The 18006-nt window shown below is 43.9% G+C and overlaps 1 long non-coding RNA gene across 1 annotated transcript in view; it reads left to right on the top strand.

Moving 5' to 3' along the window:
• Nucleotides 1-16856, top strand: part of LOC134582863 (uncharacterized) — a 121653-nt gene extending 104797 nt beyond the window's left edge. The window contains exon 3 of the long non-coding RNA XR_010086284.1: nt 16771-16856. This is a non-coding gene — a long non-coding RNA (uncharacterized LOC134582863). The remainder of the gene's footprint in view (nt 1-16770) is intronic.
• The last annotated feature ends 1150 nt before the right edge of the window (nt 16857-18006 follow it).

Genomic DNA, 18006 nt, shown 5'->3' with positions numbered 1-18006 from the left:
ATCTGTAGAAAGTAACATAGTTAAAGGGACACTCTGGGGAAAATACTAGTTTAATGCATTTAATATGGTTTGACCTCATTACTATGCTGTATTTTTGCATTCTCAAACCTCTATAGCTTTTGCATAAAATAACTAAATGTTTAGAAGAATGCCTCTCCATAAGCCTGCCTCCTTAGCCACACCCCTTCACTTCAGAAAAAGACTTCCTTATCAAAGTCTTGTACACAGCTCAGCCACTAACAGTACTGAATAATTTGAACAAAAAACAACCTGCATTAAAAAGAAATGACTAACAGGGAGGCATATAGTAAGGATATCACTATCTATATTTCTCTGACTGTGTGCAGCCAGGTTGTGTTCTAAAAACCTCTCGCACAGTGCTATTGGAGCTGAAATAGTGTGCATTCTTTTGTTAATTAAGTATTTCTGGCAGGATATGCGTGACGAAGAAAGCAGGCTTATGATGCAGAATTCTCCAAAACATTTTTTTTTAATTCTTTATTTTTCCGTGCAAAGCATAAACATTACAGTGTTCGACACATAGTGGGTGTTCGGCAGTTAGTGTGTAAGCAGGTTCGCAGTAGATTCTTGCACTATTTTACTTTATATTAAAACATGGTAGTGGAAGCCTTGGCAGCTAGCGTGTCACCCTTATATTTTGGGTTGGTCGGGTGTAGTGTATCCTAGCTAGCCCATGGGTGAGAGTCAGTGTGCTGAGGTTGTCCGCTGGGGGTCCTGAAGCTGGAGCATTCAGCTTGTGGGCTTGTGTGAAAGCGTGGTGTGTGGCATCGTCGGATACATGACGTGTGGGTCGTGTTAGTGTGTGTCCCACCCGAGGGTGAGTTAGATTCGGGAGGTCAAGGGGTGTCCCGTCCAACAACATGTATTACGTGTGGTGGCTCCTTACCATGGGAGTAGCGGGGGGGTGTGAGTGAGAGAAGCAGGGGTTGTCCCCGATTCGATGTGCAGTGGGGTGTTAGCGGTCTCCGTTACGGGAGATGGATCTATAGTTGTGTCCCCGACCTTAAGTGTTGTGCCTCAATGTTTGCTTTGCCCTGTTGCTTGTGTGGGTTAAACAAATGCTAAATTGTAGGAATATGATATGGGAGAGGAAGGGAGAAGAAGGGAGGAACAGGGGGGAAACATATGGTTATACGTTATCCAAGTCGTGCTATATAGTCCTGAGCATGCAGTCCCATGGTGAACTTAGGCCCGGCAGGCAGGGCGAGTGGGCCCCTGGCTGAGCAGCCGCCTCATGTCGGGTCGTCTTCGGGGTTTGTGCCTGGTCCAGCCGCCCTCGCAGTACTAGATCTCGGGACGAAGGTCGTTGCGTGTGCCGGGTCCCAGGCGGATGTGGAGATGGAGGCTCTCGGTCGTGTGCTGTCTGGTAAGTGTGCCAGACCCAGGGCCGTCAGGAACGGTGCTGTGTCGTCCATCAAGGTGAGTGTGTGTACGCAGCCGTTTCTGACCATTGTCAGGGACCCATTCACTCCCCACCTGTAGTTCATGTTGGCTAATCGGAGCTGGCTAGTCACCGGATGGAACGTTTTGCGCTACATGATGGTTGCTTTTGTAAGATCCTGATAAAACGTCAGGGAGGCTTCTTCAAATTGCAGGGGTGTTTTGCCCTTGAGCGCTGACATTATGAGTATTTTGTTGTGGGCTGTGGAGCACCGGAGAATTACGTCTCTCGGTACCGTCGTTGATGCTCCCGTAGGCCCTGGTAATCGGTAGATTCTCTCAGTTGCCAGTTTTTTGGCCACTGCATGGGACCAGAGGGAGGCCAGCAGTTGTCTGATGTGGTGTGGAAGCTCGCCTGCTGTGACTGCCATTAGGATGCCCCTTATCTTAATGTTGGAGCGGCGGCTTCCATAGGCATAATTTGTGCAGAGATGGCCCTTTGATGGGACCAGACTTGTTGGACCGAGTTCTGGAGCACATTCATCTGTGCAAAACATTTTTTATTTGTGCAAAAACTATAACGATTTGAGCATGCAAAATCTATTCAATGCATTAAAGTTGTATTGGTGCCCAGAGGGTACCTTTGATGTGGAATTATTAAAAATCTTTATTGTACTTGTATTGAATTATTGTACTAACTCCATTTTAACTTTATACTGTGACTTCGTCCTCCATTTTGTCCTCCTAACCTGACTTCTTCAATCCTCCATTTTGTCCTCATGACTTAACTTGTTCATTTTAAAACTACATTACGTGACTGAACTTCTCAACCCAATTAATACAGTAGACAAAGACCGTGTTTCCTTCAAGGACAAGTACCAGGAGGTGCTGGCTACTCCTTAAGACTTGCCGGCTACTCCTTAAGAGCTTGTAAGATAGTACAGTTTGAAGGCCACAGAACACAGTAGTAATGAAATGTTCTATTCATAAGAGACCTTGCACCTGGACATAAAGCCTGATATCACTGACCGTGTAAAATGACGCTTAGGACCCCCTTGTCCCCCACCCGTGTCCAGAATAATCCCACCTCTGATGGGTGGGCACGGGACTAACCTCTTAATTTTACTAACCAATAGGTAAGACACTAACTCCGTCACTTAACAATTAATCCAATTGATGATGTTTATTTGCTGATATTCTAATAATCAATGATGACGCAAAATGCCTCTTAAAAGGGCCTGCGCGCCCGCTTTTTCTTCACTTGCCAATAAACTTTCTCGAAGTTATTTTAACCTGAACCTCGTGTGTCAGACTTAATTACTTCAGCGTATATACGCAATTTAATTTTATTGATTTGGACAGGAACAGATAGACATTTGAACATTTTGGTTTACTTTCAAAAAGTACCATAACAACTTGGCGCCCAACGTGGGGCATCGGGCTATGTCCGGCCGGTGAGCTGTCCTAAGGAAGACAAGGGTGGACGGAGGAATCCAGGGGGAAGGAAGGGAGATTGATCACCTCCAGATACACGGTAGAGACTTCTGCAGAGCCACCGGTACGTTCCGGCCCCTTTGATTGACCCGTCCACGTGTCTGTGACTGCTTCCCGGGAGGACATCAAAGACAGGTAATATCTTGCCCGGTGTCTCGTTACTCACTTGTTTACCTGCATTTTAGTCTATCTGTTGCCTGGGTGTGTTTGAATTGTTTGCCTGTTTCCCCATTTTGAGATAAAGGGGGGGTGGACCTGCAGGGGATTTGCCTGGGGTTCTGTCTTGCTTGTTTTCCCCTTTTTGGGATAAAGGGGGGTGGACCTGAGGGAATTTGCCTGGGTCTTCGGTTTGTCTGCTTATCTGTTTGTATTTTGCCCCTTTTTGGGATAAAAGGGGGGGTGGACCTGTGGATGTGTTCCTGGGGGTCTTCTGTTGCCTGTTTTACAGTCTAGCTAGCGTTTTGGTAACCCACAGCTCCGGCTGAGGGGAGTCCGGTTTTGGTAACCCACAGCTCCGGCTGAGGGGAGTCCGGTTTTGGTAACCCACAGCTCCGGCTGAGGGGAGTCCGGTTTTGGTAACCCACAGCTCCGGCTGAGGGGAGTCCGGTTTTGGTAACCCACAGCTTCGGCTGAGGGGAGTCCGGTTTTGGTAACCCACAGCTTTGGCTGAGGGGAGTCCGGTTTTTCTTTGGTAACCACAACCCTGAGCGCTGGGGCTTGTGAAATTCCAGTTTTCTGTTTTATTTGTGAGGGGGACTCTGTTTCCTGGGGGGATTCAAGTAGGCATTGCTTGTTTTCCGCATCACGTGGTAGTGAGACTTATAAAGTGGGTTTTATAGGGGCACTACGGGAGTGAGGATAGACGTGGCCACATTCTTGTGGACTGCAGAGTAGAGAGAGGCTGACGGAACTCGGACCGGTGTCAGTTGGTTTCCGTGGCCGCTGGTAGTGAGACTTACGAAAGTTGTTCTCCGAGCGGAGACACTACGGGGTTGAGGGAGGTGACTTTGGAATAAGCACACGAGTAAAGGAAAGGGATTATTGTTAATTTCAATTGAATTGTGATGCATGCACTGTATTTCAATTGTATTGTTGTCTTGTTTGTCTAATTAGGAGTCTCATGAACTCCTGTGTCTGTCTCTAAGGATTTTCCTTGTCTTTCATCTTTTCTATACTTCCTATATTATTATACTATCCACTCCCATTCCTCTTAAAAGAGAAGTGATTGGTCACACACTTCTCACCTCGCTCCAATCCGTGTCTACCACCCCGGGTAGGCGGATTCAGTGACTAGTCTACGTTTTGGGAAGACGCACCTGAGAAAATCCCACGATTCTCGGGTGGCAGTCGAGCATTGTAGACGTTCTTGTCCAGTTTTCCTTCTCTCTCCCTATATCTAGGACGCTGGTATAGGGGTAAAGGGATTATGGGACAGGATTTAGGCAAGCCCAGTAAGGGCTGGTTAGCATGTGATTTAGTCGAAGACAGAGAGGGTGAGGAAATGGTTAAAGGTGTTGAAAAGATTGCGAAAGTATGTAGAATTGCTGTACCGACATGTGGAAGATTGCAACCAGAAAGTTGGCGTAGGTTACTGACAGAAAAGAAAGGCAAACTTACAGATAATGGTTTATTAAAGACTGCTGAAGCATGGTATAGAGTAGCGAAGGCTATTCAACTAGAAGGTTGGGTTGAGGAAGAGATAAATCACAAAGGTGTGAAATTGTTTGTGTATCATAATAATTGTGTTGCTGGAGTTTACCCTCAGCCAGCGCCCCAAAGTGGCGCCCAGGGGACGTCTATCCCCAAGGTTCAGTCAGCAGTAGGTGATAGCCAGCTGACTATGTTCCCCACTCCCAATCCTCCTAACACCCATCCCGTCACCTCCCCTGTCTGCCCAGTCCTGAATTCTGATGGATCTTTCTTTTCCCCCTCCCCGTCTCTAACATTCCCATCATCCTCATCCATCCCTACGTTACCTGCTGTACCTCCCCCTAACATTTCATCTGCCATTCCTTCCCTACACTCTCTCTCCGTTGATGATCCCCTCCCCTCTCCCTCCGCCCAACTAACCACCTCCTCCACCCTTGCCCCGGCTCCTCCCTCTACACCCACCTCTACCAATCCCTCTCCGTTCCCTCCCATCTCCACCCCAGCTCAATACCCCACCTCCTTCCCCTCCCCAGCCTGGCCCTACCCCTTCCCATATCCCATGGCCCTGCCCTATCCCGGATATCCACTACCCACTCCCCAAGCCACTCCCCAGGTTCCGGTCATGCCCAGTCCGGCACAGTCTGCCCCAGACGTGCCCTCTTCCAACATGGCCGCCGCTTCTTCCCTTAACCCTAATGTAGTACCTTCTCCGGCCACCAATATGGCGGCCCCCAGTTCGGCCCTGATGCCGGTAATCCCCGGTGACTACCTATCCCCAGGTTATGACTCGCTAGCCACCCCTGCATCTGGGGCTCGTTCCCAACCACCGATCCTTTCACCTCATTCGGGCCCTGCACCACGCAAAAGAGCCAATATCATAGAATTCGATGATGACGAGATGGACAGGGTGTCCCATGTCTCATCAGAGCTTGCCGCGGGAGCCCCAACTCATCGTTCTATCGATGACCCCTTTGGCCACAAGGGTCGGGGAGAACAGGCCCCTCCTAAATATGTTGCTTTCAATCCCACTCAAGCTAGTGCTCTAATGAAATCACTCCCTGACCCAGAAAAACAGCCTATGCCCTTCTACCGAGGGGTAGTTCAAATTCAAAAGACTTATTCCGCCGCATGGCGTGATCTACTGAGTATTTGTGCTATTAAAGCAGGGGATGCATATTGGCCGAGCATGGCCCGACACCTCAGTACTAATCTACTCAGCAGTGATGTTGATTACCCCTCTGGAGTAACTTTTTGCACCCAACTAAGAGAATGGGCTAAGGACAAACTTGCGGATCAGGCTGCTGGCCTTACTGATGTTATTCAAGAAAAAGGAGAATCAGTGGAAAGGTTTCATGCAAGACTGTACCAAATGTTTACAGATTTGGGGTTTGATCTCACTGACAAGATTCATTCACAAATGTTGTCCGGTGCGTTCGTCCAAGGTGTTAAAGACCCAATACGCAAGGGAATCATTGCTGCACGCCCCGAATATAAGGTTGTTCCCCTAGATACTTTACTCCTAGTTGCTAGGGGCCTAGAGTCTGCCCAGACCCTTAGAAGGCCAAATTCTGCTCCCCTCATGGTGGCACGCACTACCCCTATTCCCAAGGGTACCAGACCAGAGGAAGGTGTTTGTTTTAATTGTAAGGTCAAAGGGCATTTTAAAAGTGACTGCCCGGAACCCAAGAGAGAGCCAAGAAAGCCACACAGGCCTGCCCCGGCCCCTAAGACTGAGAAGGAGGTTCCAATAATTGAGGAACCAGATGACTAGGAAATTGGCAAGCCTGTGTCATTAACCCCTGTTATGGCAGTGTCTACAGGGGATAAGGGGGGGCCACTTGCTACAGTAACTTTGCCCATTGAAGGCCACCCTACCACATTTCTTGTTGACACAGGTGCAGCCCGTAGTGTTCTACGAGAACGAGACTTGCCAGACCCATCTTTCCTGTCCAATATTGATGTCTCATGTGTTGGAGTGGATGGCCAGCCGAGACATAGCCCTCTAACAACCCCGCTACGAGTTGGCTCTAGCCTGCTCGCTCGCTTTGTAGTATCCTCCACATGCCCCATTAACCTGTTAGGTGCTGATGTCCTCTCACGCCTGCAAGCATCCATCACTTTTACCCCGGATGGGCAGGTAGAAATGTTTACACCTCTGTCTGTATCAGACACTTCAGCCCTATGCTCTTTGCCTCTGATGCTGCATTTAGAAAAGCCCCGTGAGGAGACAGCAGAATTAAGGTCCAATTTCCCAGAGGAATTAAAAACACAGGTGCCCGCTAAGTTATGGTCCTCAGGCCCAGAGGACATAGGTCACCTAAATGTTCCCCCTGTGGTGGTGAAGCTTATTCCAGGAGCTAAGTTACCAAGAAAACCACAATATCCATTAAAACCAGCACAGTCCGCTGCAATTTCTGTCCACATCAAGGCACTCTTGGAGAAGGGTGCCCTGGTAAAATGTAAATCTGAATGCAATACCCCGTTATTTCCTGTGAAAAAGAAAACTCCAAAGGGTGAACCAGAGAAGTACAGGATGGTCCAGGACCTCCGTGCTGTTAATGAAGCTACCGTCCTGGACACCCCTCTTGTACCAAATCCTCATACTCTGCTCTCTGGAGTCCCACCATCTGCAAAATTCTTCACAGTCATTGACCTGGCCAATGCCTTTTTCAGTGTCCCACTGGACCCATCCTGTCAATACCTGTTTGCTTTCACTCATGAAATGCAACAGTATACCTGGACTGTCATGCCCCAAGGGGCACAAAATTCTCCAAGTCAATTTGCTAAGGCCATGGGCACCATCCTTGACCCATGGCAAGCTGAGCACCCAGAAGTCGTCCCGCTTCAGTATGTGGATGATCTATTGCTATGTGGAGATGATGTACCCACTACTAAAAGGTGTTCACTTAGTCTCCTTTGCTATTTGGCAGAACAAGGATGCAAAGCTTCACTCATCAAGCTACAATTCTGTCAATCTTCAGTGATCTTCCTTGGACATTGCCTATCTCAAGGTACCAGACATCTTACTCGGGACCGGGTAAGAGCTGTTCTGGACATTCCACCTCCAAGGACTTCAAAGTCTCTTCATGCCTTCCTAGGCCTCATTTCCTACTGCAGAGCATGGATCCCTGAAGCCTCTCTGCTTATGCAACCTCTCTATGATGCTCTTAAGTCTGACCCGTTCTGTCTAACCAATGAAGCCCTGGCCAATTTCGATGCTTTAAAACGGGCCATTGCCTCTGCTCCTGCCTTGGGCCTACCTGACTACTCCAAACCCTTCAAATTGCTTGTCTCTGAAAGACAAGGCCACGCAACAGGAGTGCTCACCCAAACTAATGACTTAAGAGGCCGCCAGAGGCCTATTGGATATTTCTCATGTCAACTGGACATTGTGGCCAGAGGGACTCCTTCCTGTCTCAGGGCTGTTTTTGCTGCGAGAGAACTCATAGAGAAGACCTCAGACCTGGTCCTTGGCCACCCTCTGGTTGTTTTGGCCCCTCATGACATCTCTGCCATCGTCAACCAAGTCCAGCTCAAGCACGTGTCTCCAGCCAGACACCTGCGCCTACAGTGTCATCTTCTTTTGCCTGACAACATTTCCATCCAAAGATGTCAAGTGCTTAATCCGTCCACTCTTCTTCCACTCCCTGAGGGGGGTATCTATTATGGATTTATCACAGATGAAACCTACATCTACCTGCTCTGTGGATGTATCAAGAAAGTCATGCATCCACATTTGTCATTTCATGAAGATGAGACACCTCTTTGTGAAGGCCCGGATTACGCCTTCTGTACCATGTGGTACAAGCCAAATATTACTCCCGAACCTTGCTATGAAGATGAGCTTTACCACTGGACCGATGTAAAGCTCACTGCACAAGACTTTTATTGTGACTCTGAAGGTAATAGCATGGTCTTGGTCCAGCTACCTCAACAACTTAACTACCTCTACCGCCATTGGGATACCGCTATCCCACATATTCCTGTTACCAAGTTGAAGACAAAGTCATGGAATGATCTTGGGCCCATGGCAAAACTATGGGCCACCATGAATGAAGAACAGCTACAGGAAAATGGTATTGTCAAATACCCAACAACTGACCTTCTGGAAGCATGGCCATGCCATTTCCTGGAAAAGGAATTTCAAGACCTGGTCATAAAGAATGATTATGACCCAGAAACACCTCATGACTGTTTTGAACAGATGAAAATGGAAACAGTGCACTTACCAACTGTGCATGAGAATCCATTACCAGATCCGGATTTTACCCTGTTTGTGGATGGATCAAGATATGCCGATGAAGGAGGAACATATCATACAGGATATGCCGTAACCACAACAGATGAAGTTATTAAATCATCATCCTTACCACCAGCAATGTCTGCACAAGAAGCTGAATTACAGGCTCTGACTTCAGCCTGCAAAATTTCCGAAGGAAAACGTGCCAACATCTATACAGATTCAAGATATGCTCTGGGTGTGGCACATGACTTCGGCCTAATTTGGAAGACAAGAGGATTTCTTACCACCGCCGGTACACCAGTCAAACACAGCACTGCAATCAAGGAGCTAATGGATGCCCTCCTACTTCCCGAAGAGGTGGCCGTTTTGAAAGTCAAGGCCCATGGGAAATTGGATACAGATGAAGCAAAAGGCAACCATTTGGCTGATCAAGCTGCTAAGTTAGCGGCCAGGGATTTGCAGGAAGTGGATGAAGAAGTGTCCGGACAAGAAGAAGAAGAAGAAGAAGTCCCTATTTTTGCTTTGCAAACTCTTCCTACTGATTTGCGAATTTTACAAGAACAGCAAGCTGCAGTCACTCCTGAAGAAATCCAGAAATGGAAAAAGAAAGGAGCTGTCCAAAAGGACGGAATATACTACAACAACTTCAAATTTTGTCTTCCCAGAAATCTATACCCAGCAGTGGTCCAATGGGCACATGGGCCTGCGCACCTGTCAAAAGAATTGATGGCCGCCCTCATACAGAAGTATTATGAAGCACCTGGAATCACAACATTGATCAATAGCTTTTGCAAGGCCTGTGTCATCTGTGCAAAATGCAATCCAGGAAGACCAATTAAGGTGCCGGCGAAACACCTGGCAAAGCCCATGTACCCCTTCCAGCGAATTCAAATTGACCACATCCAAATGCCCAAGAGTGGGCCCCATGAATATGCACTAGTAATAGTGGACATGTTCTCAGGCTGGCCAGAAGCCTACCCAGTGGCCAATATCACTGCAAAGACAACCGCAAAGCGCCTAATTACAGATATTGTATGCAGATTCGGACTCCCAGAAGTCATTGAGAGTGATCAAGGCCCAGCCTTTACAGCAACTGTGACTAAAGAAATTTGGACTGCTCTAGGGGTGACTCTGGCCTTCCATACCCCTTACCACCCACAAAGTAGTGGTAAAGTGGAGCGCATGAATGGCACCCTAAAAACCAGAATGTTAAAAATGTCACAAGAAACAAAGATGCCCTGGCCAGAAAGCCTGCCAATAGCTTTATTTAGTGTTAGGCACACACCTAGAGGGAAGCATTCACTGTCCCCATATGAAGTTCTATTTGGGACAGCACCCAGGTTAGGTTGTTATTATCCACAGCAGTTACAGCTCCAATCAGATGTTTTAGTAGATTATGTAACTGAACTTGCAAGTGTTTTAAACAAAATACATGCCCAAGTTTTCTCTTCAATTCCAGATCCTGAATTGGATACAGGTTCCCATAACCTGCTTCCCGGAGATTGGGTCCTGATCAAGAAGTTTGTGCGGAAAAATACCCTGGAACCAAGATTTGACGGTCCATTCCAAGTTCTCCTGATTACTGCAACCTCCGTCAAATTGGCCGGTAGGCCAAATTGGATCCACGCTTCCCACTGCAAGAAATCTCCTGCCCCAGAGGAAGCGAATATCGCACAAACATGTATCTCTGGTACATCTTCTCCTTAATTAGCCTTATGAAGGCCCAACAAGTAGCCATTACCAAAGACATTAGTGGGTACACCTTCTGGTATAATTCATCATGCACCCAGGTGGCTACTTATACCTTTGACTACTGTGATATTGTAGAATGCCCATTTCCCACACCACAAATCCAGAGCATCTATAGAGATATCCCTCATTCGAAAGACCCATATGTTTGTGTAGTTGACAAGCAATGGGGGCACAATTGTGACCATTGGGGGGCGGCGGGATGGAATGCCGGGCCTGCCTGGGGTTACAAACCAAAAAGTGCCGTATCTAAAGTAGATGATCATGGTAGATCCCTCCTCCAGAGGATGACTTTGAGAAAGCCTGGGGGGAGTACACCAATGAAATTAATTCTTAATATTGAGCATCCAAGCCCAACAGATGCAGACCAGTATGTGATGGGGATGTATTGGAAAAAGGGTTCCTATAAAAAGTTAGGGCATTTCTACCTTAAAGATATGTGCAACTCTTCTGAGTGGCAAGGGGCCACCCATATGGTCCCTAACCCATTAAAACCCCATATCCAGACCTTTCAGGACATGATGGCCATTGCTAACCCCACTTTTGAAGATACCATGGCCGCTGAAACAGGTTTTAATGATGTAAATTTATGGTTAGAATGGATGAAATATAATGCTAATAAGCATAATAGAACTGCATGTTACGTGTGTGGAGGTGCCCGGCCTCACCTGGGTACCGTACCTTTAATCCTACCTGTAGATATAGAAGAATGTATTTTAAGCCTTTTTGCCTATCACTATAATTTTAACAGGTCCATATGTATTGCATGGACAAAGGAGTATCCTCTCCTAGCCCAGGATGTCAAACCCCCTGATGGTATTACCGTATATAAAGGTAATTACACTTGCTATGCCATGTATGATGGTATTGGTAGATTTGTAGGTAACTTTTCCAAAGGTTATTGTGCTACATACAGAACTGTCCCCGTACGTTTACTGCAGCATCACACTAGGTCATTAGGAGATATTTATTGGTTGTGTGGGGATTTACAGTTAAGATCCAGAATGGACACAGCGTGGTGGGGGGAGTGTACGTTGACTAAGGCCATTATGCCTATCCACATTATTTCTGACACACACCTCAACACCCATGGGCCCAGTCACACTAAGGTTAAACGTGAAGCCCCAGTAAAAGGAAGTTTTGACCCTCACATTTACATTGATGCCATCGGGGTGCCTAGGGGGGTACCCAATGAGTTTAAAGCAAGAGATGAGGTTGCTGCAGGATTTGAATCAATTTTTACCATAGTTACCGCAAACAAGAATCTAAATTGGATAAATTACATTTATTATAATCAACAGCGTTTTGTCAATTACACCAGAGACACCCTCCAGGGGTTGGCCGAACAGTTGCAGGCCACATCCCAAATGACTTTCCAGAATAGAATGGCCCTAGATATGATCTTAGCCGAAAAAGGAGGGGTTTGTAAGATTTTGCCCGACACTATGACATGTTGTACCTACATCCCAGAAAACACAGGCCCTAATGGTAAAGTCACACTAGCTATAGAAAAATTAAATGACCTGTCTGAAGAGTTAAAAAGGAATTCTGGGATAAAAGATCCCTGGGAAAGATGGTTTGGTTGGATGACAGGATGGCAAAAGGCTTTAATGCAGATTGGTATGGCTATACTAATTTTTCTTTTTATTTTTGCTCTTCTCTTTTGTTGTGTCCTCCCATGTCTGAGAAAATCCCTCATGAAGACTGTTGACCAAGCGGCACCCACTTTGACCCATCTCGAAGTTGATGACCAAGAATTCCAAGACATCAACTCACCCTGTCTGCCGCTGCAAACATTCCCTTTTGTTGATAAAGTGCAGGAATTCTAGGAAGGGACTAGCTCAGGGACAGCATCTGTCAGTGAATGGTAAAGGCCCCATGTGGAGAAGTGGTGGGTTAGCTGCCATGGGATACCCTTGGGTGTGAAGCGTTCGAGAGCCATACTGACGGATGGTTAGCCTATTAGGGTCAGATCTAGGGACAGCCTTGCACTTTGCATTAACACCTAGCTAGCGGCCACGGGGTTTCTGTGCCTTTGGGTTAACACGTCTTCTGATACTAATATAATAAAGTTTTATCTCTTAGAATCTAACATTTCATAGGGGGGACTGATGTGGAATTATTAAAAATCTTTATTGTACTTGTATTGAATTATTGTACTAACTCCATTTTAACTTTATACTGTGACTTCGTCCTCCATTTTGTCCTCCTAACCTGACTTCTTCAATCCTCCATTTTGTCCTCATGACTTAACTTGTTCATTTTAAAACTACATTACGTGACTGAACTTCTCAACCCAATTAATACAGTAGACAAAGACCGTGTTTCCTTCAAGGACAAGTACCAGGAGGTGCTGGCTACTCCTTAAGACTTGCCGGCTACTCCTTAAGAGCTTGTAAGATAGTACAGTTTGAAGGCCACAGAACACAGTAGTAATGAAATGTTCTATTCATAAGAGACCTTGCACCTGGACATAAAGCCTGATATCACTGACCGTGTAAAATGACGCTTAGGACCCCCTTGTCCCCCACCCGTGTCCAGAATAATCCCACCTCTGATGGGTGGGCACGGGACTAACCTCTTAATTTTACTAACCAATAGGTAAGACACTAACTCCGTCACTTAACAATTAATCCAATTGATGATGTTTATTTGCTGATATTCTAATAATCAATGATGACGCAAAATGCCTCTTAAAAGGGCCTGCGCGCCCGCTTTTTCTTCACTTGCCAATAAACTTTCTCGAAGTTATTTTAACCTGAACCTCGTGTGTCAGACTTAATTACTTCAGCGTATATACGCAATTTAATTTTATTGATTTGGACAGGAACAGATAGACATTTGAACATTTTGGTTTACTTTCAAAAAGTACCATAACACCTTTAAGTTTTGTTTAACCTTGTCTGATTATTTTAAAATAACAAGCAGTACAATCAAGAAAGATTTATGAGAAGTCATCAACGTACACTGACGTGAGTTACAGAGATTTACACCCAGACCCTATCTCTATAATACACACTATCTAGAGTTACATCACATGGCTTCCTTTCTAGAAACCATGTACAGAAAGTAACACTCTCTTACCCACTCTAATGAATCAATATCACTGCTCTGCATACTTGGCGAAGTGAAAAAAAGAGAATATTCAATTTGCTACACAGTTTGGTATATCAGTCTTCAGAACACAGTCTTCAATGTATGACATTCTTTACACAATAATTTGCGAGTCAAATATATGGGTTGCAGTCATTTCAAAATGTAAGTTGGTTCAGACTCTTGCTCAACATCATTTTTGTATTTTATTTATTTGTAAAAATCAGAGCACAGGGCTCTGGGTCTGCAGGTCCCAAGGCTTCCTCCTGATCAACAGCCAGCTACAACAGCCTGTAACCCTTCCCAAGTTGTACCTTTTGTACTGTCAAACCACCTAAACCCACAACCTGAGAATTGATCTTGATAAGAGCACTAATGATAGTTTGTGGTTCGACGTTTGTTGTTTTTTTCTGTGTTTTCTTTCTATTATGTTTGACGTTCAAACATTTGAATGTCCCCTATCCAGAAGTATCGCAGTATCTTGTTCTCTAGGATCCTTTGTTCTGACGCTAAGGGTCTAGTCCAGGGATAGGCAACCTTCGGCTCTCCAGATGTTGTGGACTACATCCGCCATAATGCTCTTACACACATAATGCTGGCAAAGCATCATGGGAGGTGTAGTCCAAAACATCTGGAGAGCCGAAGGTTGCCTATCCCTGGCCTAGTCCTTTATCGGTTAGTTGTGCTTAGCTCCATACCTACATGGTCCTCCCCAACCTTCACCTTGGTTAAGGGGAACTTATGTAGACAGCCTGACTAACCTTATCTTGCTATTACCATAACGGACGCCACCTAGTTCTAGTCGCATAGCATCTTAAGGTTTATTTTGCCATACATGCTGCCCTTTTCACTCAGTAGATATTGGTATTAGTTAATTCATGCACATAAGCCTGATACCGATTTTACTGTACTACTCTGTATTCACATTTGTGCACTTTGTCTATACATGTACTGTTAAGTATTGATATGAAAAAATGGATAAATAAGTGTCAAAAAAGAAATAAATCATACACTTCTTTAATTTGTACTGAACCCTGTATTTTATTTTTTTAAATCTATCTTGATTTTGAGAGAACTATGCGAAGCATACTTCACAACTTATGAATATATAAGAAACCAGGCAATTTTGCCAATTAATTTGCTCACATTTGAGTAATGCTTTTTAATCGTTATATCAATGGCTAGCATATTTACTTCTAAGATTCACATAAACTAAGAGGGCAATAGGATCCAAACTTCCTCATCTAATTTCTCATCCAAACTGGGATATCAAACTGGTGTAGGCTTTAGAACATCTACAAAATATTTGTGTCCAATTAAGGTCTTACATTTCATGAAGTGTCAATGGAGTCCATTAAATTTTGGCTAATTAGATTTTAAAAAATGTCAGGGACTAGCAAACACCCTAAAGGGTTTATGAACATCACACATTCATAGACCTTTTGAATTCCGCACCCAATTCTCATCTCAAAATATGCTTTTCTTTAAATGATTCAATGAAAAGTCAAAATAAAAAAATAAAAGCCTTTGACCTCTATATGTCTTCTGCTAGACTTTTCTGTCTATATAGACACACTGCACTTTTCTGTGAGAACGGTTTTCTCACATTGTGACAACAGTCCACACATCTCAATCTTTGAGGGATAGCTGTTCCTTCGAACACTTTTTTGTACCTCTAGATAATGCTGCTCCTAATGTATTTGAAAGCATCTGCCACATCTAATCTTCCAACCGTTCCCTCTTAGTTTATAAAGGAAGAAAGGAAAGCCATAGAAAGCCATATGTGGGATGCTCCAAGGTCAAACAAGTCTCCTGGTCTATTCTACAGCAATAACATTCACTATAAATAATTTAGCTCTAGGTGCAAAGAAACTTAATTATAATAGGCAGTAAGTGACATAAAATAAGTAAATGGAACTTGTGATTTGGTAACCTTCTGAAGGATACCAAGTCAACCTCTAACTTGTAACTGATAATAAACACACGGACACCCGTGAAGAAAAATATATAATAATAAAAAACTTAGCTGACTCTAACTTGTAACTGGCATGTTGAGTTCAATCCTCTTAAGATTTGAAATACCATACAAAATTAAACAACGTTGGTTGTACATAACCTTTGAAAATAGATAAGAAAAATATAACAATGCCAGGTTTACATTGCTTCTTCTTCAATTGCCACAATTGTGGTCTCCATATAACCCCAATACGGGAATGACCTGTAACCATTACAGTAAATGGAGGACTAAAAGAAAATGAAATAAGAATATGCCAGTACCATATTAATGTAAGTGACATCCAATGTCAGTTCTAGTGCAATGGTAAAATTAATGCAGAGGCACAAAGACAAGTGAAATATTACTCAAATGGTCCTGGAGTAATTATCGCAATTGTATCAGTGTGACATTGTCGGTTATGAAATAGACTGCAATGCAAAAGGAATTCATTGTCTGCTCTTAATTGAGATTTAATTGAGATATATACACACTATATAATGTGTGTTGCCGTTAACTTATAATAGAAAGGAATACTTTATATAGAACATCATGATAATGAAGATTTTTCCATATTGATAAAATTACTAATTGGAGAGTAATAGTGATGTTCCAATCTGGAATGTGAAAACTGATAGGGTTCCTGGCGACTCAAAAAAATGAATGACATCAAACATCAGACCTCAAATAAAATGAACACTTAAAAAAATTACCTAACATGACGTAACACTGGCCTACTAAGACCACAGTAACGTAATATTACATTACGTGCAGCAATGGACCTTGTACCCAAAGGTGGACTTCACCCAAGACCATCACACTTATTGGGACACTGTAAGCACGATAACTGCTTAATTTCACTGGTTCTAGTGTGGGTTAGAGTGTCTTGAGTAGTCTGGCGTAGTCCTTCCCTTCAGTGTAATAATGGTTGAAATCCCGAATTAACCATATACTGGAAATGGACAGTGAATGAAAACAAAATATTGCTTCCAATCAATTCTGCTGAGAATACAGGAAAAAAAAACACCACAATGACATGTAGAAGCAAAGGATCTATATACAATGTAAATATATAATATAATTATTGATCTCTCAATAGTTATGCTGACATGGACTGAATCAAAATATGAAATCTTTGGTTTTCCAGGCAGGCGTCTTGCCAGTGTTGAGTAAGAAAAAGAATGGTTCCTCACCGGGGGGCATCAACTGTCAAACATGGTGGAAAAAGCATGGTGGTGTGGGAGTCTTTTGCTGGATCAAGAATCAGGTACTTGCAAATTGTGAGTGGCACCCTGAACCAAAAACTCTACCATATAATTTGCAGAACCATACAAAATACCCTGGTATACCCTCATAGGGTCATTGGTTCACCTTATTGCATGATAATAACCCAAAACATGTCTCCAGGCTATGCCAAAACTACTTTGGAAGAAAAGAACAATATGATAGGCTTAAATCACAGAATGGTTCACACAGTCTCCAGACTTAATCCCAACCCAACCTGATGAGGATTTATTGGACAAAAGAATGGGAGCAAAGCAACCTACAAGTGCAATATAATTGCGGGAACTTCTGCAACAGTTTTAGGAAGAACTTTCCAAACAGCATTTGATTTCCATTGTGGAAAGAATACCATAATTATGTTCACCAATTTGATCTGCAAACCGTGGCGAAATGGAGTAAAAAATATGGATTGCATTTTGTTCATTATAATGATCTCATGTTTTTTTTGTATATAGAATTGTTTTATGCTTTAAAGAACGAGGTATCGAACTGCATTTATTTGCATAGAAAAGGAAAAAATGTAGGAGTTCCAAAATTTTGACGAGAGAGAGACATGTGTGAGAGTACACCAGTAATGCGCCTCGGAGAGTTTTCATCTACCAGGAGCTGAATAAGGAGATATGTCAACTTGTAAAACACAGGGATAAGTAATATATTACGTATCAGACTACAATATTCATAAACATGATGGAATTTAGTAACAATACCAAAAGAACATCTCTGACATTAGGGCACAAAGAAATTGTAAAAACAAGCCAACTCAGAAGAACAACATTAGTTACTGTAACTACTTGAACATGCATTATCTTAAAGTGCAAATTGTTCCATCTGCAATCCCCTCAGTAAAATACTTGGAAACAGAAGGACCAATTCAGCAATAACCACATTTTGCCTTTGCAGGCGTAAAAGAGCTTCTAAAATGCTATGCCCCATAAAATTGGATTATTTCTGTATCCTTGTCATAACTGGCAAATGCAAGTGTCGTAAAAATATTTTTGTTAACATTTTTTAGTGTGAATGCAAGTGTAAAATGAGCATACAGCAAACTGTTGCTAATTTCATGGTTTACAACACCTACATACATCAGATTGCCTACGGA

This window comes from Pelobates fuscus, chromosome 13 (genome assembly GCF_036172605.1).
Source record: "Pelobates fuscus isolate aPelFus1 chromosome 13, aPelFus1.pri, whole genome shotgun sequence".
Taxonomy (NCBI): domain Eukaryota; kingdom Metazoa; phylum Chordata; class Amphibia; order Anura; family Pelobatidae; genus Pelobates; species Pelobates fuscus.
This window is presented reverse-complemented; position numbering and strand designations above follow the sequence as displayed.